Source organism: Nicotiana attenuata, chromosome 3 (genome assembly GCF_001879085.1).
Source record: "Nicotiana attenuata strain UT chromosome 3, NIATTr2, whole genome shotgun sequence".
NCBI lineage: Eukaryota > Viridiplantae > Streptophyta > Magnoliopsida > Solanales > Solanaceae > Nicotiana > Nicotiana attenuata.
This window is the reverse complement of record NC_031991.1, coordinates 24,823,832-24,833,508: the sequence shown is the minus strand read 5'-3', so window position 1 is coordinate 24,833,508 and position 9,677 is coordinate 24,823,832.

Below are 9,677 nucleotides of genomic sequence, written 5' to 3'. Positions count from 1 at the left end.
TCTGCATGAATTCCGGCGACGCCCCCCCCCCCCACCCCACCCTGAATCTTCTAAAATTTTGCAGGCCTATCAAAAGCGACCTAATGACCAATATTAAACGCTTCACTATGACCGTTTCTCGTTTTTTGGCGTTTTAGGGCCATATAACAGGAATTCAGGATAATTTCCAGATTTTCGTATGATGTAGTCCACGGCATCTGCATGGATTTGGGCCACCGATCCAGAATCTCCTAAAAAATTTCGAGCCAATCAAAAATGACCTAATGAACAATAGTCATCGCTTCGCCATGACTGTCCTCGACTTTTGGCATTTTAGAGTCATAAAACAGGAATTCATGACGATTCCCAAATTTTCGTGCGCTATAGTCCACGTCATCCGCATGAATTCTGGCGACCGACCCCGAATATCCTAAAAATTTTGCGGGCCCATAAAAAAAGACCTAATGAACAATAGCCATTGCTTCGCCACAATTGTTCCTCATTTTTTGGGCGTTTTAGGGCCATAGAACAGAAATTGGCAGAATAGCCTGAGAGACACTTGTACTTGTTCCGGTTTGTCATCCCGGTCCCTACACTCCATAAAATTTCATCTAGACACTTCAACTTAATCAAAACAAGACTTTTAAACTCTTCGGAATCGCGTGAAGCTCACTTGCTTGACGTGGATGACAAATCAGCATCCACATCAGATTCTATGCCAAAATAATATTATTTAACAAAATTTTAATTTCTTAAACAAAAAATAAAATAAAATAAGCAAAAAATTAAAATTAAAGAAAACCCCTCCTCCCTTCTTCAAACCCACCCACTCAACCTTCTTAAAATAATAACCCACCTGCCATGGCTTCTCCACCATGAGTACCACTATTTCCTTCACTCCTCTTTTAAAGAAAGTTAGCTATCCATGAAAAATACATGAGCAGAGAATTAGGTCTTTTGTATTTTGACTTATTCCTCTACCCCAATTTGAAAGGGCTGTGAAAAAATTTAAAAGCTAAAACCATCGGAAAAAATGGAGGAAGGGACTGAAGAAGAAGAGGAGGGGGGGAGGGAGAGCGAAGGGGGAAGGGATTGAAGAAGAGGGGGGAGGGGGGGCAGAACGAAAGGGAGAAAGGGATGAAGAAGAAGAGGAGGGGGGGGGGGCGAGAACGAAAGGGGAAGGGAGTGAAGAAGAAGAAGNTTTTTAATAAAGAAAAATCATCAGCTCACGCACCTAATATGCGTGTAAATCACTTATTTTGTCCACCTCAGCTATATCAATGCCACATAAGCCCGGTCAACGGTCAGAAGGGTTTAAAAGTCTTGTTTTGATTAAGTTGAAGTGTCTAGATGAAACTTTATGGAGTGTAGGGACCGGGATGACAAACCGGAACAAGTACAAGTGTCTCCCAGGCTATTCTGCCAACAGAAATTCAAGATGACTCCCGGATTTCGTGTGGTATAGTCCACGCCATCTGCATGAATTCGGGCGACCGGTCCTGAATATCCTAAAATTTTGCAAGCCCATCAAAAACGATCTAATGACCAATAGTCTTCGCTTCGCCCTGATCATTCCTTATTTTTCGGCGTTTTAGGGCCATATAACAGGAATTCAAGACGATTCCCAGATTTTCATATGCTATGGTCCACGACATCCGCGTAAATTTGGGTGACCGATCTCGAATCTCCTAATATTTTTCAGGCCAATCAAAAAGACCTAATGAACAATAGTCATCGCTTCACCATGACCATTCATCGGTTTTTGGTGTTTTAGGGTCATAAAATCGGAACTCATGACGTTTTCGAGATTTTCGTGTGCTATAGTCCACGTCATCTACATGAATTTGGGTGACCGGCCCCGAATCTCCTAAAATTTTGAAGGCCCATCAAAATCGACCTAATGAACAATAGTCATCACTTTGCCATGATCGTTCCTCATTGTTTTGCATTTTAGGGCCATAAAATAGGAATTCATGACAATTAACAGTTTTTCGTATGCTATAGTCCACGCCATCTGCATGAATTCAGGCGACCGGTCCTGAATCTCCTAAAATATTACGGGCCCATAAAAATGACCTAATGAACAATAGTTATCGCTTTGAAATGATTGTTCCTCATTTATTGGTGTTTTAGGATGATAAAATAGAAATCCTAGACGATTCTTAGATTTTCGTGTGTTATAATCTATGCCATCCGCATGAATTCGGCCGGCCGGCCCTAAATCTCCTAAAATTTTGCGGGCCTATCAAAAACGACCTAATGAACAATAATCATCGGTTCGCCATGACGGTTCCTCATTTTTTGTCATTTTAGGGTCATAAATCAGGAATTCAAGACGATTCCAAATTTTCGTGTGGTATAGTCCACGCCATTGGCATGAATTAGGGCAAGTGGCCCCGAATCTCCTGAAATTTTGCATGCCCATCAAAAAATGATCTAATGAGCAACAATCTTCGTTCGTCCTGACCGTTCCTCATCTTTTGGTGTTTTAGGGACATATAACATGAATTCAGGACGATTCCTAGATTTTTATATGCTATAGTTCACACCATCTGCATGAATTCGGGCGACTGGTCCTGAATCTTCTTAAAAATTTCGGGCCAATCAAAAATAAACTAACGAAAAATAGTCATTGCTTCGCCATGATCATTCCTCAGTTTTTGGCATTTTAGGATCATAAAATATATAGGAACTCATGATGATTTCGAGATTTTCGTGTGCTACAGTCTAACCATCTGCATGAATTTGGGTGACCGGCCCCAAATCTCCTAAAATGTTGTAGGCCCATCAAAACGAATGAACAATAATCATTGCTTAGCCATGATAACGAGCAGATTTTAGAGAGATTCTTCATCGATCTAGTGGCCGGTGCCTCCGCTGGTATAATGAATAAGTACGGGCTTTTTTCCCCTACAACGGGAAATAAGCATTCGGAAGACTAAGACTGAAAAGGGGGGCTGATACATCGACAGCTCATCGTTCCTCGTTTTTTGGCATTTTAGGGCCATAAAATATGAATTTATTACGATTCCCAGATTTTTGAGTGCGATATTCCACGCCAACTGCATGAATTTGGATGACCGGTAATCTCCTAAAAATTTTGTGGACCCATCAAAAACGACTTAATGAACAATAGTCATCGCTTTGACATGACCATTTATCTCTTTTTTTTTTGCATTCTAGGGCCATAAAATAAGAATCAGGACGATTAACAGATTTTCGTGTGCTATAGTCCATGTCATCTGCATCAATTCGAGCGACCGACCGTGAATCTCCTAAAATTTTACGGGCTCATAAAAAACCACAGATGAACAATAGTCATCGCTTCGCCATGACCGTTCTTCATTTATTGACATTTTAGGATCACATAATAGAAATTTAGGACGATTCTCAGATTTTTGTATGCTATACTCTATGCCATCTGCATGAATTCTATCACGACCCAAACCCCGCACTGGTCGTGATGGCGCCTCTCATGAAGACAAGGCCAGCCAACTAACCCAACTCGCCTCTTTCAAAATAGTTAAGCATAAATGAACAGCAAAAATATGACTTAATGATATTAATTAACGAAATTACAACCCAACAAAGCCCTAATCGGGGTGTCACAAGTCACGAGCATCTATAAGAATGTAATTCCACTTTACAAGTCTAGAAATACACTGAACAGGAATAATGAATAACATAGAAAGACAATGGTGCTGCGAACGCTGGCAGTCACCTCGCTAAACCTCTACAACTCTGCCTCCACGCAGCCAATACCCGCTACCGGGTGAATAAATACCTGCAACTGCACGCGAGGTGCAGGGGGTAAAGTGAGTACTCCAACTCAGTGAGTAATAAAGGTAAATAACAGCTGAGCAGTAAGAAATCACGTAAAGCAACCAACATGCTGTATACAAGCCGGGTACAATTCTCTGGGAAACGGTGAAAACTGTGAAATCTTAGAAATATCTTGGCTTAGTTTAAATCTCTTTTAAAAAAATGATCCTTTCAACATTTACGAAATGATTTCAAAATAGTTAGTGCTGATAAGCACAGAAAAATTCGCCCCTCGGGCACAAATACCACAGTATAACAGGTAAAAAGGCAAATAAATATGCAAGATGCGCACATAAAAGTTCACCCCTCGGGCAACATCTCAAAACAGTACCAGCCCTTCGGGCTCACTCTCAGAAACACTCTCAGAACAGTATCATATAGTAATCGCTGCGGCGTGCAGCCCGATCCACATCTCGATGTGGCGTGTAGCCCGCTCCATTTATTTATCGTCGACGGCGCTCACTGCGGGTGTGCAGACTCTGGGAGGGGCCCCTTACAGCCCAAGCGCAATATCAAGCCACCTCATGGCATATAAGACAAGGCCTAAAAGCCTTCTCACATCACACTCGAGGCCTGAAAGCCTCCTCACATAACACTCGAGGCCTGAAAGCCTCCTCACAATACACTCGAGGCCTGAAAGCCTCCTCACAATACACTCGAGGCCTGAAAGCCTCCTCACATCACTCAACATATCATCACATATGGCCCTCGGCCTCACTCAGTCCAGAAAACATCATAAGCCCCTCGGGCATCAATAAAAATAGTAGTGCTCTACCCAAATAACAGTGGAAAATATCATTTAAGTCTCAAAGTTCAATTAAAACGGCTGAGTTTGTAAATCAGTATAACTAACAGGACTGAGTTCAAGTAGTATGTCAAATAGTAAGGAAACAGTGATAAAATCCCCGAAGGGTTCAAATAATTGGCACGAAGCCCAAATATGGCAATCAACCCAAATCATGATAATATCAAATAAGTTTCAGTCAAATACGCGGTAAAATCAACAATCGGGACGGACCAAGTCACAATCCCCAACGGTGCTCTACCCCACGCTCGCTATCCGACGTGCAAGTCACCTCAATATAGCTCTACGGTGTGCAAATCCGTGGTTTCAAACCCTCAGGATATCATTTACAATCATTACTCACCTCGAACCGGTGAAACCTCTAGCTCGCGACGCCTTTACCCCTCAAATCGGCCTCCACGCACGTCGAATCTATCCAAAATCAGAGGGAATACATCACAATAGGCTAAGGGAACATAACCCAATCGAAAAGAATCGAAAAACATCAAAAATCACAAAATTTGCAAAACCCGAGCCCCGGGCCCATTTCTCGAAAATCAAAAAATTTAGCATTAATGGATTCCTTATCTCGCCACGAGACTATACATATAAAATTTACCAAAATCGGAGTCCAAATGGCCCCTCAAATCCCCATTCTTAACTCTCTTAAGTTTCAAGCCCTAATCACCATTTTTGCCTATTAATTCCTTGAGTTTTCAGTCTAAATTCATGTAATAACACCTTAGAATTGTGTTTTAAACTCAGAAATCCTTACCTCAAAGAAGTCCCGTGATTCCCCTCTTCCAAATCGTCTAAATCCTCCAAGTCCGAAGTGAAAATATGAAACCCTTTTAAAAATTCGCGAAGGAGAAATTATATATCACTGACCAATCATTTCCGCATCTGCAGCTCCTTAGCCGCATCTGCGACCACCGCTTCTGCGGTCAACTCACGGCTTCTGCGAATTTCCCTAATATTTCCAAATTCCGCATCTGCATCCTCTATGTCGCATCTGCGACTCTGCAGATGCGGTCCGCCTACTCGCACCTGCGCCACCTGCCGCTTCTGCGGCTCGAAACTCCGCACCAGCGGAACAGCTCCTGCGGTCCACCCTTCTGCTTCTGCGAAAACTGCCTCAAGATCCAAAACCGCTTCTGTGGCTTCCTCCTCCGCTTCTGCGAAACCGCACCTGCGGTCCCATAACCGCAGGTGCGAAAATACCAGATACCAGCAGAAGCCTGCAATTCACCAAGGCTCAAAATTCCCCGATAGCCATCCGAAACCATTCCGAGGCCCCCGGGACCTCAACCAAAAACACAAACATGATCCAACACCTTATTCAAACTTGCTCGAATCATCAAAACACCACAAATAACACCTAAACCATCAAATTACATTAAATTCAAGCTTAAGTTCATCCAAATCTTCCGAAACTCGCATTCGATCAAAACCCAACCAAAACACCTCCGAATCAACTGAAATTTTGCACACACATCCCAAATCACCTAACGAAGCTACTGCAACTCTCGGAATTCCATTCCGACCCTCGGATCAAATTCTCACCTATCAACCGGAATTCGCCAAAATACTAACTTCGCCAATCCAAGCCTAATTCTACACCGGACCTCCAAAATCACTTCCGATCACACTCCTAAGTCACAAATCATCCAATGAAGCTAACCACATCATAAAAACTCCGATCCGAGCTCATATACAATTAAGTCAACTCTTGGTCAAACCTTTCAAATTCAAGGCTTTCTACTGAAACTGTTTCTTTCAAATTCATTCCAAATTTTCCTGAAACTAAAACCAACGATCTACACTAGTCATAATACATAACACGGGGCAAGTCATGCCCGAGAACTGACGATCAAAGTGCAAAAGCTCAAAACGACCAGTTGGGTCGTTTCAAATTCGGGCGACCGACCCTAAATCTCCTAATATTTTGCGGGCCTATCAAAAATGACCTAATGACTAATAGTCAAAGTTTCGTCATGACTGTTTCTCGTTTTTTAGCGTTTGTAGGACCATATAATAAGAATTCATGATGATTCTCAATTTTTGTATGTTATAGTCCATGCCATCTACATGAATTCGGACGACCGGTCTGGAATTTTCTATAATTTGGCGGGCCCATAAAAAAACCTAATGAACAATAATCATCGCTTCGTCATAGTTGTTCCTCATTTTTTGGTGTTTTAGGATCATAAAACAGGTATTCAAGATAATTCCCAGATTTTCGTGTGCTATAACCCTTACCATCTACTTGAATTCAGGTGACCGACCTCAAATCTCCTAAAATTTTATGGGCCCATCAAAAACGACCTAATAAATAATAGCCATCGCTTCGTCATGACCATTCCTCCTTTTTAGCATTTTAGGGCCATAAAACAGGAATTCAGAATGATTTTCAAATTTTCGTGTGCTAGTCCACGCCATCTGCATGAATTCGGGCTACTGGCCTAGAATTTTCTAATATTTTGCAGGCCCATCAAAAAGGCCTTATGAACAATACACATTGCTTTGCCATGACCGTTCATCGTTTTTTAGTATTTTTTGGGCCATAAAATAGGAATTCAGGACAATTTCCCTGATTTTCGTGTTCTATAGTCCACACCATCTGATGAATTCGGCGACCGGCTCGAATCTCTTAAAATTTTGTGGGCCCATAAAAAAGATCTAATGAACAATAGTCACGATTCACAATGATCGTTCCTCATTTTTAGCGTTTTAGGATCATAAAATAGGAATTTAGGACGCTTCATAGATTTTCATGTGTTATAGTCCACACCATTTGCATTTTGTAGGCCCATCGGAAACGACCTAATGATCAATAGTCATCGCTTCTCTATGTATGTTCCTCGTTTTTTGAGATTTTAGGCAATAAAATAGGAATTCAAGACGATTCCCAATTTTGTATGCTAATGTCCACGCTAACTTCATAAGTTCGGGCGACGGGTTCTGAATCAACTAAAATTTTGTAGGCCCATCCAAAACGACCTAATGAATAATAGTCATGGCTTCACCTTGACTTGTCCTTATTTTCTGGCATTTTAAGGCCATAAAATAGTAATTCAAGACGATTCCCAAATTTTTACCTTGTTAATGTCAACGCCATCTTCATGAACTCGGACGACGACTCCTAATCGCCTTTTAATTTTATGGACAATAAGAAACGGCCTAATGGACATTGGACAATAGTCATTGCTTCGCTGTGACTATTCCTCATTTTTTAGAGTATTAGGGCCATAAAATAAGAATTCAGGATGATTTTCAATTTTTCGTGTCCACGTTATCTTCATGAATTCAGGCCACGGGCTCTGAACCGTCTAAAATTTTGTGAGCTCATTAAAAACGATCTAATGAACATTAGTCATTGATTCGCCATGACTGTTTCTCATTTTTTTTTTGGCGTTTTAAGGCTATAAAATAGGAATTCATGTTGTGCCTTATCTTTAAGTAGTTGCACACTACATTTTACAATTTGACCTTTCTATAATGACGTTGTTGTCCGGATACTTTTAGGTCATTATAGTAAATGGTTGCTATACCCCTATAATAGCATTTGATCTTTAAATCTTGTTTGGCTGGTATAGACAATTAGGCAAAAAGTCATTTGTTAATAAATGAAAATAAATTGTTTAAGTTTAAAATCTCAATAAATGTTCACATTTCATTTTTTAAAAAAAAATTTAAATCTAATATGTTGTTAATGCTGGTTGTATTTGTATCTAAAGAATTAAACTCTCTAAAGCATATATATACGTATTTTAGAACTAATTGAAAATTAAAAATTTTCAATTTTAATGAAAGAAATCTATAGTGAAAGTCAACCATCGATATTTGAATAGGGTTGTCATAAAGGTAATTTTATAAAGAGTGCATCGGTATAACGATAATTATTGCTAGTATAGGTAGAAAACTTTACTTCTATAATAAAAAAAAAATGAGAGAGAGATGATTATATAGCATATATATAGAGAGAGAGGGGGGTGATTGTTATACTGACTATATTGATTTTATCTTTATTGGGCAAGTAAACTCTTTTCTTTATTTTTAACTTTTGGAAGGAGTGTTCTACTCTCTTTGTGATTCTACCCGGCACAAATTTAATTACTCCTGTCAATAGGCTTTGGATACAAGATGGTTAAATAAAAAAGAACTTGGTTTTCTTATATACTTTTTCTCCATGGGGAGATCGATGAGGATGTCGCACACCGTATTGGAGCGGAATGGATGAAATGGAGGCACGCTTCCGGTGTTCTATGTGATAAAATGTGCCACCTAAACTTAAAGGTAAGTTCTATAAAGCAGTGGTAAGCCTGACTATGCTGTATAGGGCAGAGTGTTAGCCAGTCAAGAACTCCCATGTCCAGAAGATGAAGGTGGCTGAAATGAGGATGTTGAGATGGATAGGCGGGCATATCAGGATAAATAGAATTACTAATGAAGTTATCAGGGAGAAGGCGGGTGTGGGCCCTAGGGAGGACAAGATGCGGGAGGAGACTTAGATGGTTCGGGCATGTTAAGAGGAGAGACACTAATGCTCCAATAAGGAGGTGTGAGGCTGGCGTTAGAGGGCCACCGGAGAGGCAGAGGCAGTCCGAAGAAATATTAGGGAGAGGTGATTAGGCAAGATACAACGTTACTCCAACTGACTGAGGACATGATTATGGATATGAAGGTGTGGATGTTGAGTATAAAGGTAAATGGTTAAGTAACCGAGTGTTGTTCTTGTTTGTAGCGGTAACTTTGATACATCATTTAGTGTCCTTCGTGTTTCTTTCATATCCCTAGACTTCTGTTATTACTTGGTGCTGCCTGTTGTTTCGGTTTTCTGATTGCATTATTTAGCGTTAGTTTTGTATTTTCGCTTCGGTTATCAGATTGGTTTGCTTGTTATTGCCCCTCCTCTTTTTCCTTCATGAGCCTGAGGGTCTACCGGAAACAACCTCTCTGCCTTCTATAGATAGGAGTAAGGTTTGCGTACACACTACCCTCCCCAGACCCCACTTGTGGGACTACACTGGGTATTATTGTCGTCGTTGTTGTTCATGTCTCTGCAGGGAAGGCACTCTAGCTAAACCCCTTG